General features: G+C 38.2%; 1 protein-coding gene across 2 annotated transcripts in view; it reads left to right on the top strand.

Moving 5' to 3' along the window:
- Positions 1-20481, top strand: part of Csmd1 (CUB and Sushi multiple domains 1) — a 1522453-nt gene that overhangs the window by 655136 nt on the left and 846836 nt on the right. The window lies entirely within an intron of this gene.

Genomic DNA, 20481 nt, shown 5'->3' with positions numbered 1-20481 from the left:
TCATATCCGTCATAACTGTGAATTGAGATTTTTAAAGCTAGTTATATCTTTACACAATATTCTCAGTATACATTTTTGTTTTGGGTATCCATGGTAGAACAGTGCAAGACCCTGTGTATAGAGGTACACATGTGTGGGTATGTGGATGTGCATGTGTACATGCATATACAGCCTAGAAGACAACCTCAGGTGTCCTTTCTGGGGTGTCATCTGTCTGAATTTTGAGATCTCCTTGCCCTTTGTTTTATAACCAGATTGATAGGAACCCTCGAGCCTCAGTGTTTATCTATTCTCTGCTTCCCCAGTGCTAGATGATAAACATATGCAACAATACCCAACAATGCCTGTGCTGGGATCAAGCTCACATCCCCAGCACTTGACCCACTGAGCCATCTTTCCAGCGCTACTCAGTATTCTTTTTTGAAGCAATTTCAGCCAAAAGAAACAAAGGAGGAGTAAAACCCACCTTAAATCCCATCCCTTAAGAGAACAAGGCAGGAAATAGTGTGTTCCTGACAAGCCTTGGTTACACAGTGAGACCATGTCTCAAAGACAGAGGGAGGAAGGAAACAGAGACATGGAGGTAAGCAGAGTTTGATAGATAGATAGATAGATAGATAGATAGATAGATAGATAGATAGAGATAGAGATAGATAGATAGATAGATGAGATATCAGTTAGATAGATATATAGATAGAGATACAGATACAGATAAACAGAGAGGCAGAGAGAGACAGAGACACAGAGAATATTAATATATATCTATCTAGGTTTTCCTATCAAAATAAATCTCATTTATTAATAAACTATACCATAATATCAAAATTTTGAGATAAATTGCCTATTTTAGAACAAATGAAGAGTGATTTTTTTATAAAAATTATTTATACTTTTCCATCACAGTTATGTCCCTCTCATATTGAATTCTGCACTCATGAGGAAGAGAAAGGCATCTTGAATTATTTAAATGCCACAAGCCTGTGAATTCCAACTGAGCCCTCCATTTCCCCAAATACTCATCTTTTCCTATCACTTTAAAATCCAGACCTCAGTTTATATGTATCTTCCTGTAGTTGTTTTATGATGTCTCTGTACCACCATCATGTTGCCTCCATAACATAGTCTATAGGTATTGGCAAATTAGCAGTTTCCCTCATTTTATATAAGATCTGTGTGAGTGGGACATGCATCTGATTGATTATGCCTGAGCAGATGTCCAGCCTCCAACAAGACACTCCACTGGAAGTTGTATCTATCTATTCTGAGGCCACTAGAAAATATCTGTGATTTGGTTATTTAAAAATAAGAGACACATGCCTCATGGAGTTTTAGAGGCTTAGACATCCACAGACATATCACCAGCATCACAACTGTACTTTGAGGACCCAAGCAACATTGTGGCATGGCAGAAAACCTCATGTGACCTAGTTCAAATCTCCTTTCATATCTCTGTGGAGACCTCCCACTCACCAGTCTAAGTCTTTCACCTTAAACTATCATTAATATGAAATGAAAGGGTTAAATTCTCAGGAGGCTAATCCCAGAGGATACAGTCAAAGTGTAATTGAGCTAATGATGACGTGCTTAGTAAGTATGCAAAGGCTTTGTGCAAGACTTAGTGACTTAGCAGCCCAACAAAATGTTTTAAATGTTATGTATGAGAGTGAAGATTTTTTATTCCAAATCTAGATGAAAATGAACACAAAATTGTATACATTCCCATCACTTCTTTGTTCTTGTTGTAAAGCTTTTAAAAAGAAAAGAAAAGAAAAATACACAGAACGCCAGAGTAAGACATTAAAATGCCATATTGTAACTGAGCTCTTAGAAAGCTAATATGCAGATGCTCCATTTTCCAAGCATATTCAGTAAAATGAATAAAAACTTAAACTATATTGTGGCAAAAAGACATAATTCATTGAACAGCCACATCCCGTCTTTGGGTGTCATTGTAAGAGTGATAATGTGCAGACATCTGGTCAACCCAACAGCCCTACAAATGCCTGATTGAATATGTTTGCTCTGATGGAGAAAAGAAATAACAAAACCCCAAACAAACTTTGCACTTGTATGGAGAGGAGAGTGTGATGCACCAGTCTACCACAGACATTGCGCACTCACTTGTCCTGGCTGTCTTTTTTCCTGTGCTGTGTGAGCAGTCAGCAAGATGAAGCTCTGTCTCAAGGCTTTGGGGGTTGATACAAATTATGCTTCTAAGTAGAAAAGATGAATGCATCATCTCCCCATTGTTTCCACTAATTAGGGCCACCTCTGACAATTAGGCAGCACAGAGAGCCTTGCTTCAGGGAACCTCCTGCATTTGAGTGGCCCCGAGGGAGGTAGGTGCTTAAACCACCCTAGAGAGATTTTAAACACTTACCATCTTGTGTTTCAATCTAGTATTCCAAGAAAGAAATGGAGAGAGGCAGGAAGGGTACAACTGATAAAATTAAACATCTGAAGTAAAACTCATTTGTAGTTTGTAATTTTACTTTGCCACTCAATTGTCCTTTGGGTTTTTGTTTGTTTTTGTTTTTAAGTTCTCAGTAAAAGGAGAATTCATATCTATCATGTGCCCTGTGTTTAGCCCCCAGTTCTGTTCATCCACTTTTCTTAATTAACTTATGTATAAAGTCACTGGTCCTCACAGGCACCATGCGTTTCCTCAGACCAGTCAGGTAGAAGGGCTAAGAACCTGATTCTTCTGCCTCCCTGCAGCATGTCACAGCTCCTTTTACAAGGAGCAAGCAGATTGAGAAAGCACTATCCATGAAAACCTAGCAAATACAATATATTGTGAATATTTAAGTATAGAGTTTAGAAAGACATGAATGACAGTTTTAACCTGGGCTAATTTGCCTTAAAGGCATATATATATATATATATATATATATATATATATATATATATATATGCTAGAACAGCCAGTGTGTAGGCTTTTTGAAATTATCTAAAGATATGAAAGATACTAGAAGAACTTCTGAGACTCACTTCTTCAGTAAAAATAAAGGTGTGGCTGTGATTGCACTGTTTTGTTTTGTTTTTTAACTCTGATTGCAATGGTGTAGTGTGCTTGAATCACAGGCTGCCCTTGGATGATTTAGCCCTCCTTTCTCTCCTATTTCTCCTACAGCAATACACAAAGTACGCAGTGCCCTGGGACTGTGTTTCCCCATTACCAATGTTGCATAGGCGAATTATTTTGAAGTACTCATTTTTTTCTGACCAACTTAAATTTTGGGTTTTTTTTGGTAGCTGAAAGAAGAGTGGTTGAAACTTTCAAGTACAGAGAGAAAAAAAAATGCATCTCACTGAGGTATTATGACCTCAAGCAAATTAAGGTCAGAAAGATTATAAAGATGATTTACATGTAAATGGCCTGACAGTGGTCAGGATAGCTGGCTACTGAGGCCACACATCCAGGACCTTGAATTTTAACTAGTTCTCATGAACTATGACTAGTTCTCATGAGCTACAACTAGTTCTCATGTTTTATTCAGCTCCTCCAGGCTAGTTACAAATCCTTGGAAATAACGTTTGTTCCAGTATTCAGTCATTACAGAAAATGGCCACAATGATACCACGCTGAGCCACTGTGAGGGAGGCCCCACCCACTTTTACTTTTGATGCTGTGATGCAAACTTATGAAAATCTTCCAATTTCCCATCCCAGTACCATGTCACACTTGAATCTTAATTTTGTGAAAATATTTGAAGAGGATCAAAGCACCTGATCCTTAAGAAATAGCATTGGATTACAAAGTCCACATGCTGAACAGGAACTGAATGCTTGATTTATTCAACAAAATGCAAGGCTTTGTGGGAGAATTGAAAAAGAATTGACTTGTCCATCCTCCATTGGATTTTCCCTTTAGGGAAGACTCAATACCAATAAAAGCTTCCGTCTGAATGACAATTGACATTTTACAGCATCTTCCTATTTGCCTTTTTGGGTTTGATTTTTTTTTCTTTTGGAAGCTGAGATGCAGAAAAATTATAGGATTTGACAAGTAAAGCAAGCAGCAGGCCTATCCCTTTCAGTGTAGCATGAAATTCGTCTGTGTTGAAGCATCTGTGCATTTCAGAGGCAGACTTTATGTACCAATATCAGACTGTGGGCAGTTACCACATAAATGATTCACAAACCCACGAGGACGGCAAGCTTGTGGGCTCAAGCTGATCACATATTCAGGTAAATACATCCATAATGCAGTTTTGGCTCAATTGAATTGTTTCTTATTTTTTCATGAACATAGAGTCATTCCACTGACCTAGAAACCCTCCACTTACATCTCTAAGAAGCAAGGGACCTAGGATTAGGCTAGACATCTTTCCGGCAGCAGGGCGGTGGTGGCACACTCCTTTAATACCAGCACTTGGGAAGCAGAGGCAGGCGGATTTCTGAGTTCGAGGCCAGCCTGGTCTACAGAGTGAGTTCCATGACAGCCAGGGCTATACAGAGAAACCCGTCTCAAAACATTAAAAAAAGAAATTTAAAAACATCTTTCCCCATCAACATCACAGTTCTGTGCTAAAGTGTCTGGGAATGTGTTTCAGTCATTAAAGTGCTTTTATACAAGCTTGAGGATCTGAGTTTAGAACTCAGAACTGGCCTAAAAGCCAAGTATGAAGTTGTACATTCAGTGATTGGAGGTGGTAGGACCTAGAGATATAAAGATTTGTAGAGTTCATGGGCCAGTCAGTCTACCTAAGCAGTGAGCTCTAGAATCAGTGAGAGACTGTGCCTCAAAGTGTGAGGTGAAAAAGGAATTCAACATCAACTATGGACTCTGTGTGAACATGTCATCATATGCTCACAGCAAACACACACACACACACACACACACACACACACACACACACACACACAATTAGTTAGTGCTAGAGCTCACTCTGTTCCAGTAACTTCTGCACTAGGCCACACTCAGCCTTCCATGTCCCTTCCTTCTGCACCCCCCATGGTTGTAGAGAACTCACTGTAAACCTGGACATGGACACACCCTGGTTAGGGTAAGGTAAGATAGCTACAATGGAAACATAAGTCACAAAGCCATGGACCTCACTCCTAGACACTATTCTGCATATGTGCCATGAATGTTCTGTGACAGAATAATGAAAATTCCATCACCATAGAATCCACTAGAAGCTGGAAAGTTCAGCTCTTTGAGTAGCAGATGTTAGCGTCACCTACCAGCCAAAAGATGCCTTGTGTTAGAATCCAAGCAGTGGGGTCATGTCTCATGTGCTTTCCTCAAAGTTTCCATATTTCATAATGGAAGCAAAGGTACTTTTCTTCCTACTCCACTCATTGTTTTTATCTTAACCCTTAGTGTGGTTTAACTGTTGGGGCATGGAGTGATGCCAGCTCATCACAGAGACGTGATCCTGAAGTTGTGAAGTAAAGATTCCTTCAGGGATTCAGTGTCTTCTTTATATTTGCTAGCTTGGTGCCCTCTTGTGGGATATGTTTTCTGCCCAGGCACCTTAAGTGCAGGTCATCATTTAAAAAGCAATACAGATAATGTTCTGTGTGATTGATGGGCATAAGGTTTTAGAGTTCAACTCCTCAGACTTACCTTGAGTGTAAAGCTTTCACAGTTGCTATAACTAGCTTTCCCTACTCTCCTTAAATATCCTGAAGGCAGCAGTGACAGATTTTATCCATTAGTTTGATTTATAATAAAACTAATAACTAAGACATAAAAAGGTTTTTTTTAATTATCAGGTGGATGGTTCCATGCATGCATGGAACTTCAAGATAACTCATAGAAATAGAACCAGCAGAAATAAGTATACCCTCATGTTCTATTCTGTAAGCCATTGTATTATTTAGGCTTCTATTGCTGTGATAAACAACAAAACCAAGAACAATCCTGGAAGGAAAAGATTTAATTCTACTTACAGTTGTCTATCAGTGAGATAAATCAGGGGAGAAACTTTTAAGGCAGGTTTATGAAGGTAGGAACTGAGGCAGAAGCCATGGAGGAGTGCTGCTGACTCGTTTGCTCAGCCTGTTTTCTTATGGTACCCTAGAGCAGCAGCCCAGGGATGGCTCAGCTTGCAGTGAGCTAGATGCTCTCATTTTACTCATCAATCAAAAACTGGCCTCAGACAGGGCCACTGGCTATTATGATGGAGACATGTCCTCAACTGGATTTCACTATTCCAGGTAACTGTACTTGACAAAAGCATAATTAAGAAAGCCATTAAGCAGGAAGCATAAGGAATTTCCTCCCCTTTCTTACTCCATGGAGTGCCAGACTTTGATGCTACTCAAGTTCTTAATTACTTTGATGAAGTCTACCCTAATTGAAGAGGGCAATCTGCCAGATTAAATGTTATATAAATATTATTAAATCTTATCTAAAAACTTCATTACAGAACAAATTGGATAATCTCTGTACAAGTATCTGGGCACCTTCATGCCTACATTTGTTGATGAATTTGTTGATGACATCAACCATTAATGTATGCCATGATCAATTACTTTCTAATGAAACTGGGTCTGTGAAGTTATTTGGGAATCATTGTCAGTCAGTCAATGATGGTCACAGACAGACATCCCACGCCTCTCTGCTCCTTCATCAACCACTAGAAAATATATGTGTTGTCCCAGTGACTGCTCCCACATCACACTTACTGTTTCTTTCAGCTTCCCTTCTTTATGATGCACTACAGCAGACGTTCTCAGTGAACAACTGTTATATTGAGTCAAAAACATTTTTCAAATGAAAATTAAATGAAAATGCTTTATCCAATGAAAATTTTAAAGCCCACCATAAACATTTCAGAGATAGCTAAGCTCCAAAGAAGCAAAAGGAAAGAAAAGAACAAGTTTCAGTATAAACAAAACCTTATAGACTTCAAAAGATATAATAAGGATCACAAAATGTGACTGTATATTCCAATGGTAATGAGCTGTTGAAACATGGCATCCCAATTGGAACACATTTCTGCCTGTGTCCCACAAAGATCAGACATAATGCAACCCAAGAACTTAATCTTTAGTTAATCAATCTCTCTTTCTCTCTCTCTCTCTCCATCTCTTTCTCTCTGTGTATGTGTCTGTGTCTCTGTCCTTGTATCTCTGCGTGTTTACATGATTTGATCGAACAATATCTTCATAACATTTTCAAAATATTAAATATGTGTCAACAAAAGCATCAATATTTAGACAGTGAGCTCCCTTTAGTGTTATTCTTAGTATCTCCACCCAGGATACTACATGAGGATTCCTTCCTGTTTTCTTACATCTTTCTATTTCCCTTGAGGGTCCAGGAGTTTTACCACCTGCTCTGTGAGTAAATTAGTGCCAAAGGGAAAATAAAAGAAAGTAGCATCCTTTCCCTTTGCTACCGTGGAAATCATAATAAATGTTATTCTCTACTTCTTGCACTCCTTGTGTAATGACTACTCATGAGGTGCAGCTAGCCATTCTTTCCACTCTTGCTTTTGTCCCTTTATTTTCAGATATTTTCTAAGATAGCCTGAAGTATCCATCATTTCTTGGCTGAGGCCTGTCTGAGCTGGTTTCCTCCAGAAGCTTCCCATCATATACGAGAATCCTATTTCTCTTTTCAAAATATCATTACATCATTTCCCACCTTTCCCTTCCTCCCTATAACCCTTCCCACACTCTCCCCAATAACTATACATGTGTATGTCCATGTAAAAGACCCAGGGGTTTACATGCATATAGAGGTCAGGGCACAGATGTCAGGAACATCATCTCTTCTCCATCTTCCTGAGGCAGCGACTTTCCTGGTGTGTGTGTCTGTGCCATTCTGCCTATTTCAGGCAATTCTTTTCTCTCCTTGTCTGGTCTTAGTGCAGGACTGCTGTGTTATCTCATGTCTCTTTTTACATCTGGCTTTTTTATGAGGGCTCTAAGGCTCACACTTAGATCACCTGGCTTAGACAGTGAGTGACTTTATCCACTGGGCCATCTTATCAGGCCAAAAGGAATATTTCATAAACTTGTTTCTTTAAGATTACTGTCAGTATACACATGCTTAAAATTCACAACATTAACTTGCACCTATAGTATTCAACCACTGTTGCTTTACTGTTATTTTTAAATGCTGGACATATCTCATTATAACATACATTATTACATTATTTTAATATTTTGTTTTGTTTTCATCTTATGTGTATGAGTATTTCACTTGCACAGATGTTTGTATACCACATGTGCAATGAACATGGAAGCCTGAGGACGGTGTTGGATCTCCAGTAAGCAGAGTCATGAGTAGTTATGTGCTATCATAATGATGCTGGGAATTGAACTTGGGTCCTCTAGAAGAGCAGCCAGTGTTCTTAGCCACTGAGCCATCTCTCTGCCTCTGGTTTTGGTTTTGTGTATAATAGCTATTGAGATCAGTACACAAAAGCTTTCCTGGAAACATCTGGAAAGCATGTGTTTTCCCACTTGAACCCTCAGTGACATGCCCTTGCATCCCCGTGTGCCTCTGGGCTACACAGGAGAGTGAAGGAGGTCAACCTGTGCCAACTCCCCTCTTTCCTTCATGTTTGGATCCTTGCTCCAATCTTGTTGCCAAGGTCCGGAGGCTGACTGTTGATTTTGCAGATTCATATCCCAAATCACTTATAGAACATGTCATTCCATTCAACCTTACCCACAAAGTGAACCAAGACACTATTTTGAAATGGCTTTTCCATTTTCAGGAGAGCATATACTTCACAGAGGCAGGCAGCCCAAGTCAACCTGATGAATTTTTCATGTGGCTTTTCATTTTCTTCCAATTTACCTTGTAGCTTTGTTTCAATAGAGAAAGCTTAAGCAGCTGTGCTCCAATGACTCACAGATGAAGTACAAACATTTTCTAGTTGTATTCGAGGCAAGACACCTGCTTTGACAGCTGGCAGCTATTGTCCAGTGCCTTAGAAGCAAATGGACATAGACCTTTTATTTTTTTGTGTTTAACTAGTTAATTCTGTTTGGTGTCAGGTCCTTTTCCATATATAAGTTTTATTGTCTTTTTTTTTTTTTTTTTTTTTTTTTTTTTTTTTTTTTTTTTTTGGTTTTTTGAGACAGGGTTTCTCTGTGTAGCCCTGGCTGTCCTGGAGCTCACTCTGTAGATCAGGCTGGCCTCGAACTCAGAAATCCGCCTGCCTCTGCCTCCCAAGTGCTGGGATTAAAGGCGTGCTCCACCACCGTCTGGTAGTTTTATTGTCTCTTGAGACAAGTTCCCAGCATCCCAGACTGGCTTTGAACTTGCTATGTATTTAGAGATAACAGTGAACTTCTGACCCTTTTTCTTCTGCTCTCTTCTCGACCCCCTTCCACCTGTGGTTAAGGCCATGCAACATTTATCATAGATAATAAGGTGCTGGGGATTGAACCCAGGGCTTCACACCTGCTAGGCAAGCACGCTATCAATGAGCCACACCCCACTCTGCTGTATGACTTTTTTGTTTTACTTAAGTTGTAATGAAATATCTCTGGTTTTTAGATCAGGTATTCAATCTTCTAAGAGAGCTAACTGCTGTCATTAACTAAACTATTGGATTTCTGTTCTCTCCTATTATATACATGAGAATAGATCATCTTGGGTCTCTTGAAATTAAACAAAATGGCTTATATGTCTAAAGGCAGTTTTAATTTCTTTCTGAATATGCTATTTTACTTCTGCAAATTACATGCATTTTACTTATATCACCAGCTGTGATACAGTTCCTACCCTTTAAATAGACTGATGCTGTACCATTCTGCAAGGGAGTTGTGACTTTATAGGTGAGGTGGCTAAACTCAAGGAACTATATACCCTGCAGTGATATGTTGGATGAACCATCAGTGAACAGAAGTTCCCAGAGAGAGGCAAACTTTCCACTGAAAATCCCACAAAGGTGATTAACTAATCAAAACTTTAATGACTATGGTGATATTGGAATGTTGCCGGTCTAGAGCCTGAACCAATCAGTCTAGTCTATCTGTACTTCCTCAATAGCCATTCCAGGCCTAACTCTGCGTGAGTCACACCATCCCTATGATAAATAGGTGAGCCCTTTTGGAATATATTAAAAATCTCTAGCTTTGTAGCCAAAACAGGTTAGACCACAGCGGAAGCTGGAACAGAGGTGCCTCCAACTTTGCTGCAACCCAGTGTTTCTACCAATATATATTTAAAGTGCTGGATTTGTGCTTTCCTTTGTTCTGTTACCATAAAAATTCATAAAACTGTTAACTACATTGGATCATGGAATCTGGGGCAACCTGAATCTGTGTTCTTTGGCTATGTTTCCTCATATTTGGCTCCAGAATAAATTCTCTTATGCTCCTTTGACGTTAGAATCAAGTCTTTGCCAGTCTTAGAGTCTTGCGATCCCTATATTATTCTCTCTAATTTTAGACAAATATGGTGACATGCACCTTAAAACTGTGGGACTTGTGCAGCTGAGAGCTTTTAGAGTTCTCTAGTGTCCTGAGAGATGGGCTTTCCAGGTAACCCCATGCCTCATACAGTGTGGTGGTAAGATGCAATCATCTTAAATTGCCGGTTTACTGCTGTCTTCTGTTCACATGTTAACGTTGAAACAATTAGGACAAGAAAGAAATATTCTCCTTGAACATTTATAAATAAAAACTAGGCATCACCAGCAGAAGGCTACAGAGCGTAAGTGAGGTGAGCCACTGGACTTACACCTGATGTTGTTTATGCACAAGAGGATGGGGTGACTTTTTCTCAGGAGTATCAGCACACTTGGCCTGGAGGTACATACTGGAGGGAGTCTGATGAAGTTCCATATGTAGATTTACCACTGGCATCACCCTACACCACAATGCTCTTCTTACTAACATGATTGTAGTGTCCTTTTTCTATTTACAGGAAGAACTTCTGTTATACCCAAACCCTTCCCTTTTCTTTAATCACTCATGCAACACAGGCTACTTACTTATTTCTGTGTTTGAATGGATATGTGGTTGTTTGCTTTTCTTGGTTGTTTGAGTGTGTAAGTGAATGCTCACGGGTGTCTGTGTGCTCCATGGAGGTCAGAGGTCAACCTCAGGTGTCTTCCTTTCCACCTTGTTCTTTGAGATGGGGTTCCTCACTGAAACTGGAGCTCACCATCTCAGACAGGCAGGCTGACTAGTGAGCCCCACCTTCTCAGAACTGCTTTTTAGTATAATTCTGAGCATCATGCCTGGTTTTTTTTATATGGGTGGTGGGCTGAAATCAAACTCAGGTCTTCATTGTTCTGCAGGAAATGGTTTATTGACTGAGCCTTTCTGTGCTATTTGTGAATGTTCTTGTTATTTGTTATATCTGAGAAGCACGTCATTCAAAGGACTTCACTTGACTCACTAAAGTTAATTCTGGAAGGACGCATATTGAGGCACAGCCTACAAATGGGCACAGCTGGATGTGCACCTGCCCAGGCAGTGTGTTGTAAGCAGATACATCCTACAAAGGTGGTTTCTGTGGGTCTTGTGCATCCTCAGTAACAACAGAGGGATTTGACCCTGCAATGGTTTTACTAAACAGTGTGAGCCTGGTATAGGATCTCCTTACTAGGTCATTAACTGTGTCTGCAATAACAAAGGACACATAAAATGATCCGAGCTTTTCCCAACAAAATGGCTTTATTGGCCACCTACCTCTGTTGTGTGACAGCTGGAGACTGTATCTGAGGACATTTCACACTATGTGATCCATCTAACATGTCCTTGGATGTACATGGTGATGTCTGCACAGAGTCACAACCTACTCCCATGTTCTTCCTGCTTCCTGATCACCCTCCATTTCCCATCTTCTCTAGAAACACTCCCAAGGCTTCTTTTTATCTTTTTCTCCTGAAAACAAAATTGTTGTATTTACCTTTCCAAAAGTTATTTTAAAGCCATTAATTAACTATATATATATATATATATATATATATATATATATATATATATATAGTAAAATGTTCAAAAACGTTTAAAATAATTTTGAAGGAGGATCAGTATGTTTTGTTTCTTGATCAGATGTGTGGATACAGAGACACTGTACATAGAAAGACCTCTGCATCTTGATGTTACAGAAGGCCTAGTTTCAGCTCCCAGTACCTTCACTGAAACACAAAGCCCTGTAGCTTCAGCTCTAATGAGTCACATGCCCTCTCCAGCTTGACTCTGCACCCCCTCCTTCACATACATAAATAGCATACTGTTACACAAGTGCATATATTTTATCATAAACTAAAAAATGCGATTATTCTTTTTTATAAAAGATTAAGAGAGAAGAATAAAATTTTCAGAGCTATGTAAAAACAAGGTTTTTGAATCTACCCATATTACTAAAGATGTATACAAAATTATATGCAAATTGACTGGATTCAGATGAACCACTTGCAAAGGAAGTATATGCTGGTGAACCACATGCAGGAGAACTCCCACAAAACTATTTAATGATAATTAATGTCAAGCTCGACCTTATATGCAAATACATCCTTCAGGGTTTTTATGTAAACCTAGACTCAAAGAAATTGTTTAAAGAAACACATAATGTCTCCCACACTGTTGACTGCTGTATGGTTACTTAAAGACCAGAACCTGCTCCTATTCCTCTGACACAGACTACCAGGCCATGTCATGAGTAGAGAGAATTGTACGGGACTGGCTGACTCCCTGGGCAAGAGTAGCCTCTAAATAGTTTGCCTGACTTTTTTTTCTGGGTCATCTGAGTCAAATTTTACATCATTGAAAACGTATCCCATGCTGCCAAATTCATCTTTAAAATAATTATATGCAATTTAAATATTTTAAGACTTGTGTCGCAGTGCCCTGAAACTTACCTTTAATTAAATTCTGTGCTTTCTGCCAGAGATCACATCATAATTTGGTGATGTCATTTACATTAATAATAGGAAGCTTATATTAGCAAATACATGTTAGTTTGTTGGTTTGAAGGAGCTAAACTACAGGGGACTGACAAATACCTGTACAGATTGTAATGATGACATTTTCTATCTAATGAGCATGTATTGAAGTAACATTGTTGTCAAGTCAGTCTTCCCTGAGTAGATACAATGTAAAGCTCTCTGTGAAACCTGTCAGTCAGCAAGCCTTCTGAGAGTGTTGTTATGCCTACACACTAACACAAACACACACAGAGAGAAACACACACACACACAGACAGAGACAGAGAGAAACACAGAGAGAAACAGCGACAAGAATGTTCCAGAATGTTCTTAACAACCTCTCAAGTGTTTCAGCTTGTCTGACTCTTCAAAAAGACATTTCCAATAGTAACCATCATACCCCCTCAAGGCACAGAATTCCCATAGACACTGTGTCATATTTAGTTATAAGTTATAGTAATTTATAGGTATATTTGTCGATAAGTGGGGTTGTTAGTTGTACTCCATTATCTGAAACCAAGAGTGCTAATGGGCTGCTGATCCAACCTGACTATTTAGATTTTACGAATATTGACTCTGTGCTCTTGTCATTTGAGAACAGAGCTATTGCTGGGCCAGTCTTTCTGCTCATCAAGGGACCATCCTAAATTTCTACACTGGGGTTCCCTTGAGCCCAGGGCTTTCTCTGATAACTTCTGACTTATCTCAACAATAGCTATTCAAACACAAGAACCTCTTAAATGTTCAGGTCATGTTTGCAGATCAGTCATGTACCTTGCCATGTTAACATGTGTGCAAATTTCTAATTGGTGGTTCACCTGCACCATGAGTTCTGGCTACACTAAGCTGCTGTGCAATACATAGAATTCTGTTCATTGGCTTATGAATAAGAATTGGTCCCTATGATTCTTTTCAGTTCAGTTTTGCAATGAAATCAAGGTGCATTTTGATTTCCTACTGAAGGCTTTTGCATGAGTTTGTGTAGGGAGAAGACTCATGTAGCCCAGGCTGGTATCAACCTCATTTTATACCCAAGGATAACCTCAAATTCTTGAAGCACACTAGCCAACATCTGGAATTACAGGTACACACTGCTGTTTCCTGCTACTCTTTCTTTATTCCTTCCTCCCTTACCCCATTTCCCTTGGCATGGGAGGGCTATAATTTAAATCATATTCCTTAAACTTTTAATATTATAATGTTGCGAGCCTACAGGCACCATTTCCTGTTCTTTTGAAGCACTGTATATTTTTGTCTTCATAATAGACAGGGAAAAGCTATTGTTATTTCGCTGTGAAATTGGGGAACCTGAGACTCAGAGAGGCTGAACAGTTATCCCAAGAACACATATCTTTGTGGGAGCATGCTGAATCCAACAGCATAAATCTAGGGGTGGTTTGTGCCCTTAGGCAGAATCCCCAGGCATGATTTTTATTAAAATTATAAAGCCCATGATCCATTTGTTACTCTACCTGTGGACTTGCCCTGTGATTTTCTTCTATGCTGGCAATTATTAAAAAAAAAAAAAAGGTCTGCCTTTTACTGAGCTAACCCTCATGTGTCCATGACTCAGACTGAACTAATACTCACATTTGGAAGCTACACATGAATTTTGAATGTCACCTAGAGTAAACTGTGGTTGAATGAATTGACACATGCAATACAGAAATAAGATTTTCTTTACCTGAAATTTTATGGCTAGGTTCCCCCTGGTTTAGATTTAATAGACTGTGGCCTTTTGTGGGGGAGCATACAATTTCCTGCTTTGTTATATGTTTATAGTTTTTTTTAACTCAATCTTTACAAATTGTGCTTAATATCTTTAAAATGCCCTTTTGAGGGGCAGGTTGATGAGAATTGCAGGGTAGATAATTATGGAATTCTCCATCATTTACAGCATTAATCAAATACCGACAAGCAACCACCCACAACATGCTTTATTGAGTTGGGTTTCCATTAGGCTTCTTATTTTAGGAACAAAGTTGCTGTTTCTGGTACTTCAACAGGAATAATTTTACATGATTTCTTAGTAATTTACCTCAGATACATTTACATCATGCTTTGCTGTTGGGATATTTGTTTTCTTTATAGAATTAAAGCTTTGATTCATTGAAAATAATTTTATAGCCTATTCTTCATTTTTCAAAAGGATCTATTCTTTCTTTAATAAAATAAAACTATTTATGTATTCTTAAATAAGTTCTCCTTTAAATATAGTATGTATTTGTGATCTAAGAATAACATTAAGCAGTTCAAGGCAAGTTTAATATGCAATATAGCCATGTCCACCTGCCCTTGGCCCATGAGATTGCTCATTATTTGAAAGCCTTTGATTTTTAATGCATTGCCCATTTCTTTATTAGCCAGAATCTTCATTTGCTAATTGGAGCTCTATTAACTATATTCAATTATATTTCTTTTCTCAAAAGTACATTTCTAAAGTCTGATTTTGATGATACTAATTCCTATATGAATGGTTATAATGATATTCACATTTGCATCTTCAAATGTGGTGATTTTTACCTCAGATAATCTAACTATAAAATTACATTACTTGAGAAAATATTGATGTTCTTTTATGCAGGTTTCTCCTTTCCTTCTCATTAACCATGTCAGCATAATATTGGCAATCACTACTTCTGTGCCCAGTCTTTCTTTCCTAGAACAGGAAGGCATATAGATATATAGATAGATTGATAATTGATAGACAGATAAATGATAGATGATAGATAGAAGGTAGATGATAGATAGATAGGTAGATGATAGACAAATAACTGATAGGTTTGTTTTCTGAGAATTATATTACACTAAATTTACTTGAAATATTTGATTTCTATCATTCCTGTGTTCATATATCATTGAGTTTAAAAGAAACAAGCATTTATTGATCTCACATTGCCAGGAAGATATTGTACCAATGTTACATACTATATAAATTAATTATCAAAGCAATCTTTTGGAAATGTCTTGCTTTATGAACCCATTATATGGGCTAACCACTCTGACTTCGACAGGACTAATTTCTGTATACATGGCTATAATGACACTCAACATTTGTGGATTCTATCAGTAAACATGTAAAGACTGTGGCTAGTGCCCTAGACATGTGTTAGATGCTTTGGGGAATTACAAAAATAAATTTACCACTGCAAGCATAGAATTTTATACCTTTTATCTTTACCAGGCAAAGAAGATCATGCCCAAAACAATGTTTTTCTTTCCAGACAAATTGTTAGTGGTAACAAAGTGTTTGTGCTACAAGGAGATAGATCTAATTATGCCCTTTGTTCCATTCATATTACATATTTTACTTTATTAGTGTTCTATTACCATTTCCTATTCCAACCCTCAATAGTCTTTTTCATTTTCCTAAGTAGCCCCCTCTCTGTTTTAATATCTCAAATGTAAAAATATGTGTATAAAATCTAGCTTCTATACATGGGAGAAATAGTACACTATCTGCCTTTTTTGTGTCTTGTTCGTGCCTATGACAGTTCTATTTTTAGATTTTGAGAACCTTACAGAATGAGTCCCATGCTGGCTGCCTACTGCATTCCACAGCAGAGAATGGTTCTGTCCCAGTCATCTTCAACAGCAGTTGTGCTCTTCAACATTCTTAGCCATTCCAGTGATGATCAGATGAATTCCCAATGTAGTCATGACTTCTCCGAAGGGTGGGTCATGCAGCACAATATATATTGGCCCTCAGCCTTTGCCTTTTTGTGTGCCATCTGTTCAGCCTGTGTGCTCATCTATTGGTTGGATTCATTCTTAGTGTTTTCTTGTTTTGTTTTGATTTTTGTTACTTATTTAGATCAAATATTAATCACTTGTCAGATATGTAATCTTTCCTCGAATGTTAAGCCTTTTCTCTTCCCTCCCCTCCCCTCCCCTCCCCTCCCCTCCCCTCCCCTCCCCTCCCCTCCCTTCCAAGTCTTCTCTTCTCTTCTTTTCTCTGGTTTTGTCTCAGCTGAGATGTCTTTCAGATTGTTTTTCTGGGGAAGCTTCCTGTGCGGTATCTTCTTCTAGTATGTTTAGAATTTCATATCTTTTGCTAAGGTCTTTTATCCATTTGGGATGAATTTTTGTTCAGGGTGGAGAGAGGAATCTACTCTCATTCTTCTATGTTTGTATATTAAGTTTTCTGAGAACTGTTTGTCACACAGCTGTCTCTTTTCACTGTCCATGGATGCCTGTCTCAAACACTGGATGGCTGAGGTTCTATGAAATCCATAATTGCTGTCTCTGGGTCCATGAATCTTCTCCATGGTTTTGCATGTCTGTGTTTGTGTGTACTGCTTTCTCTCTCTCTCTCTCTCTCTCTCTCTCTCTCTCTCTCTCTCTCTCTCTCTCTCTCTGGGATTGTTTCAGCTTCTGCATAAAACTACACTCTCCATTATTTAAACTACCATCAACTTGAAAGTAAACTGATCCTGCATATTTTAATCCCTCTGTATTTCCAGAGCTTGGAAAGACAGGGAGAGAACATTTTCAAAACTAGTTCATATTCAGATTTTTAAAAAAGGTGATTGACTCCAACAATTAAAAGTTGAAATATAGAGTCTGCAAAGTTACTTTGTCCAGCAGAGGTGCATATTGTATTTCTTCTACTATTTGTACACTATTTTTGACATTGAAAATAAAAATGGCTCAGTGATTAAGAACACATGCCACCCTTCCAAAGAAGCCAAGATTGGTTCCCAGCACCCATATCAAGATGGTTCACAGCCACCTATATAACTCCAGGGGACTCAGCCTGTGGCCTCTGTGAGTACCTATCATACATGGCATATACTCATACAGGCACACACACACACACACACACACACACAGAGAGAGAGAGAGAGAGAGAGAGAGAGAGAGAGAGAGAGATACAAGAATAAAATAAATCTAAACAAAAAAAGAATTTAAGATTAAATTTTATACAAATCATGTATTTTTGTGAGAAGAATTTATAAGTATGTCTCTCACACATGGAATCACTTAATGGAATACTGCTATGACCTTTATGATTATATCTGACAAATAATATTATCAATGGCTGGAAGAATTAACATTTGGGGAGGGGCACCACAAATCAAAGTTAGTATGGTCTAAATAACTAATGAAACAGTACTCAACATCTCAATAATACTTTATTTTGGTGTTTAGAACTACTTGAGAAACTTTTACTGAAGACAAGTATGCACATGATTGATATCAATGTGATAACTCTTTTCTTATAGTTGACGAGAGATAGTAAAACTAAGATTCAGTAGAACCACATAAGCCAGCTGCTGTAACCTGTACCTTGTGCTTTCACGGAGCACAGGGTCTCCAAGTGCACAAGCTCCAGCTCACCCAGAGCTGATCTAGTACAATGGCCAATGAGCCAATTTTTTAACACTGAGGCAATGAATATTCTTGGGCTGTAGGGATAACCTTGTCCTCAGATGATTTGTGTGGACCACAGCACTAGGGCATCTATCCCTTTCAGAGACAGATGCTGCAGTGACATTATGACCCCACAGAAAAGTGGGGGCATCTAAACCTAACAGTCCCAGGCTCCCTTGACTTTCTAGATTTTTCCTAAATGATTCTTTTATCCCCATGTACACTTCTGCTTTCTACTTCCTGGTCATCATCATCAGAATATGAATTTTTTACTCTCACCTTTACAAATAATTATTTCACAATCATTTCTCTAATTAACATAATCTCAGATCTTAAAACTATTAGATAAAAACATTGAATGATTGTGAGTTTCCTTTGTTAGACTTGTCCCACTTTATGTTTTGAAACACAAATAAGACCGGGTGAAGGTATCCTTATTTTTGTTATACCCCCACTCAGCATGCTTCCTACCCTATCTTGATGCTGTCTTCACAGAATATAAATTTGTATATTGGAGTTTGATCATTTGTCTCACCATAGTGTTCTCAAATCAAAAGTCCCTATTCTAATTGAATACCTTAGGTTTTCTTGATTTAGCTATCTTCTAATTGAACATAGTCTATCAAACAATAAAAATTCAATTCTAGTAAAATAAGGTCATACTCAAGCACATCACTCTTAAAAAGTAACCAGGGAAACATGGCAAAGACAACTTTGCCTTAAACAGTGGATACATCCCTGTCCTGAGGATGTAACCCTGTGGTGGAGGTAATTAAATATAAATGATTTTATTTAATTGGCTGGCATTGTAAGATCACCTTGGTGACTTGAGCTCAATTTTTCCCACTAAGAAGTAATTAAAAACCACTTTTCAGCAGTGATCTTTCTTGATGGTCAAGGTCCTCCACAATTCCTCAGATAATATTACTCTTGGCAGAATTTGCCTCTGAAATTGCAGAAGGAGAAGTCAGTGACACATGCCCAGGGCTCACTTCAAAAGGGATATAATATACTTAAAATGATGAAGGGCAAGGAAAGGGGCTTCCGCAGAGGGCATATCCAAGAGCTATCAGCAATTATTTCAAGAACTTCAATTTTAAATTAAATGTATGACATCAGATATGTTAGTGTCAAGAGGTGAGTGGAAAATGTAATATTGATTAGCATGAAAATGTGTCTGTATTTTGGAATGTGTGATTTATCTAGGATCCCAATTTAAGCATCCTGCCTTCTTTCTTCTTCTCTCTCCCTGCATTTCTTTTAAAATCTGTGTTTCTGCTTGCTGATTGGCTCAACCGGTTCTTACCTGTTTCCTACCATCTTATATTTCTACCTGGTTGTCTTATTTACATGGAAGTAGATTTCAACATCCAGCCACCCAGCCAGACTTTATTCTCTTTATTTATTCCTTAGTACCCAACAAGATTGCTTTCAGTGTCCTTCTTGTGAATATTAACCTCTGCGGTTGCTCAAGCCCTGTGTGGAATATGGCATGAGATTTATGTAAAGTACATGAGCATCATCTGTATATTTCCAGGCATGTCTAGTTGACAAAATGGTTAGAACCATGCAAATGTGAGGTAAAGAGTTTTTTGATTGTTTTTTTATTTCTTTCTGGAATAGTCACAAACTGGGAATAAAAAAATTAAAAAAAAAAAAAAAACTAAAAAGTGTGTATTCAGTGCAGTCATCCTGTGCCCCTGAAAGTACAAGGAGGTGAATGAATGGTGCTTTAACAAGTAGTACTGGAGAAGAGCCAGGGCTCTGTGAAGGAGGTGGGTGTCTACAGGGCTCCCTGTTTACAAGTATTTATCATAACCAAACCCAAGGTTTTCTTTTGGGAGCTTACTGGATTTGTTTGTATTTCTTTGAGAGTTCCCTACATTGTATTTTGAGATTAGTATGTATATAGACAGACTGATAGATATTTTAAATCCATGGATACAGGGTTGTACACATTTGGAGTATTTACTAGAATATATTTACTGAGATAGGTATGCTTGGTGATTAATTTATGACATATAATTAATTAGAGAGACAAGAACCTTCAAAACTTACTGCAATATTAAGGCCAGAATCAGGGAATTAGAAGCAGTGTGGGTCCAAGTTTTTACCTGCTCTTAATTTAAAATGCGTAACCTTGAACAAGTGACCTTCTGGCTCACAGATTTCATTTTAATTAGCAAAAAGAACCAGTTATGACTTGGTAATGTGTTAGATGAAGTAACAACAATAAAATAATTAGCCTTTA

This window comes from Arvicanthis niloticus, chromosome 16 (genome assembly GCF_011762505.2).
Source record: "Arvicanthis niloticus isolate mArvNil1 chromosome 16, mArvNil1.pat.X, whole genome shotgun sequence".
NCBI lineage: Eukaryota > Metazoa > Chordata > Mammalia > Rodentia > Muridae > Arvicanthis > Arvicanthis niloticus.
This window is presented reverse-complemented; position numbering and strand designations above follow the sequence as displayed.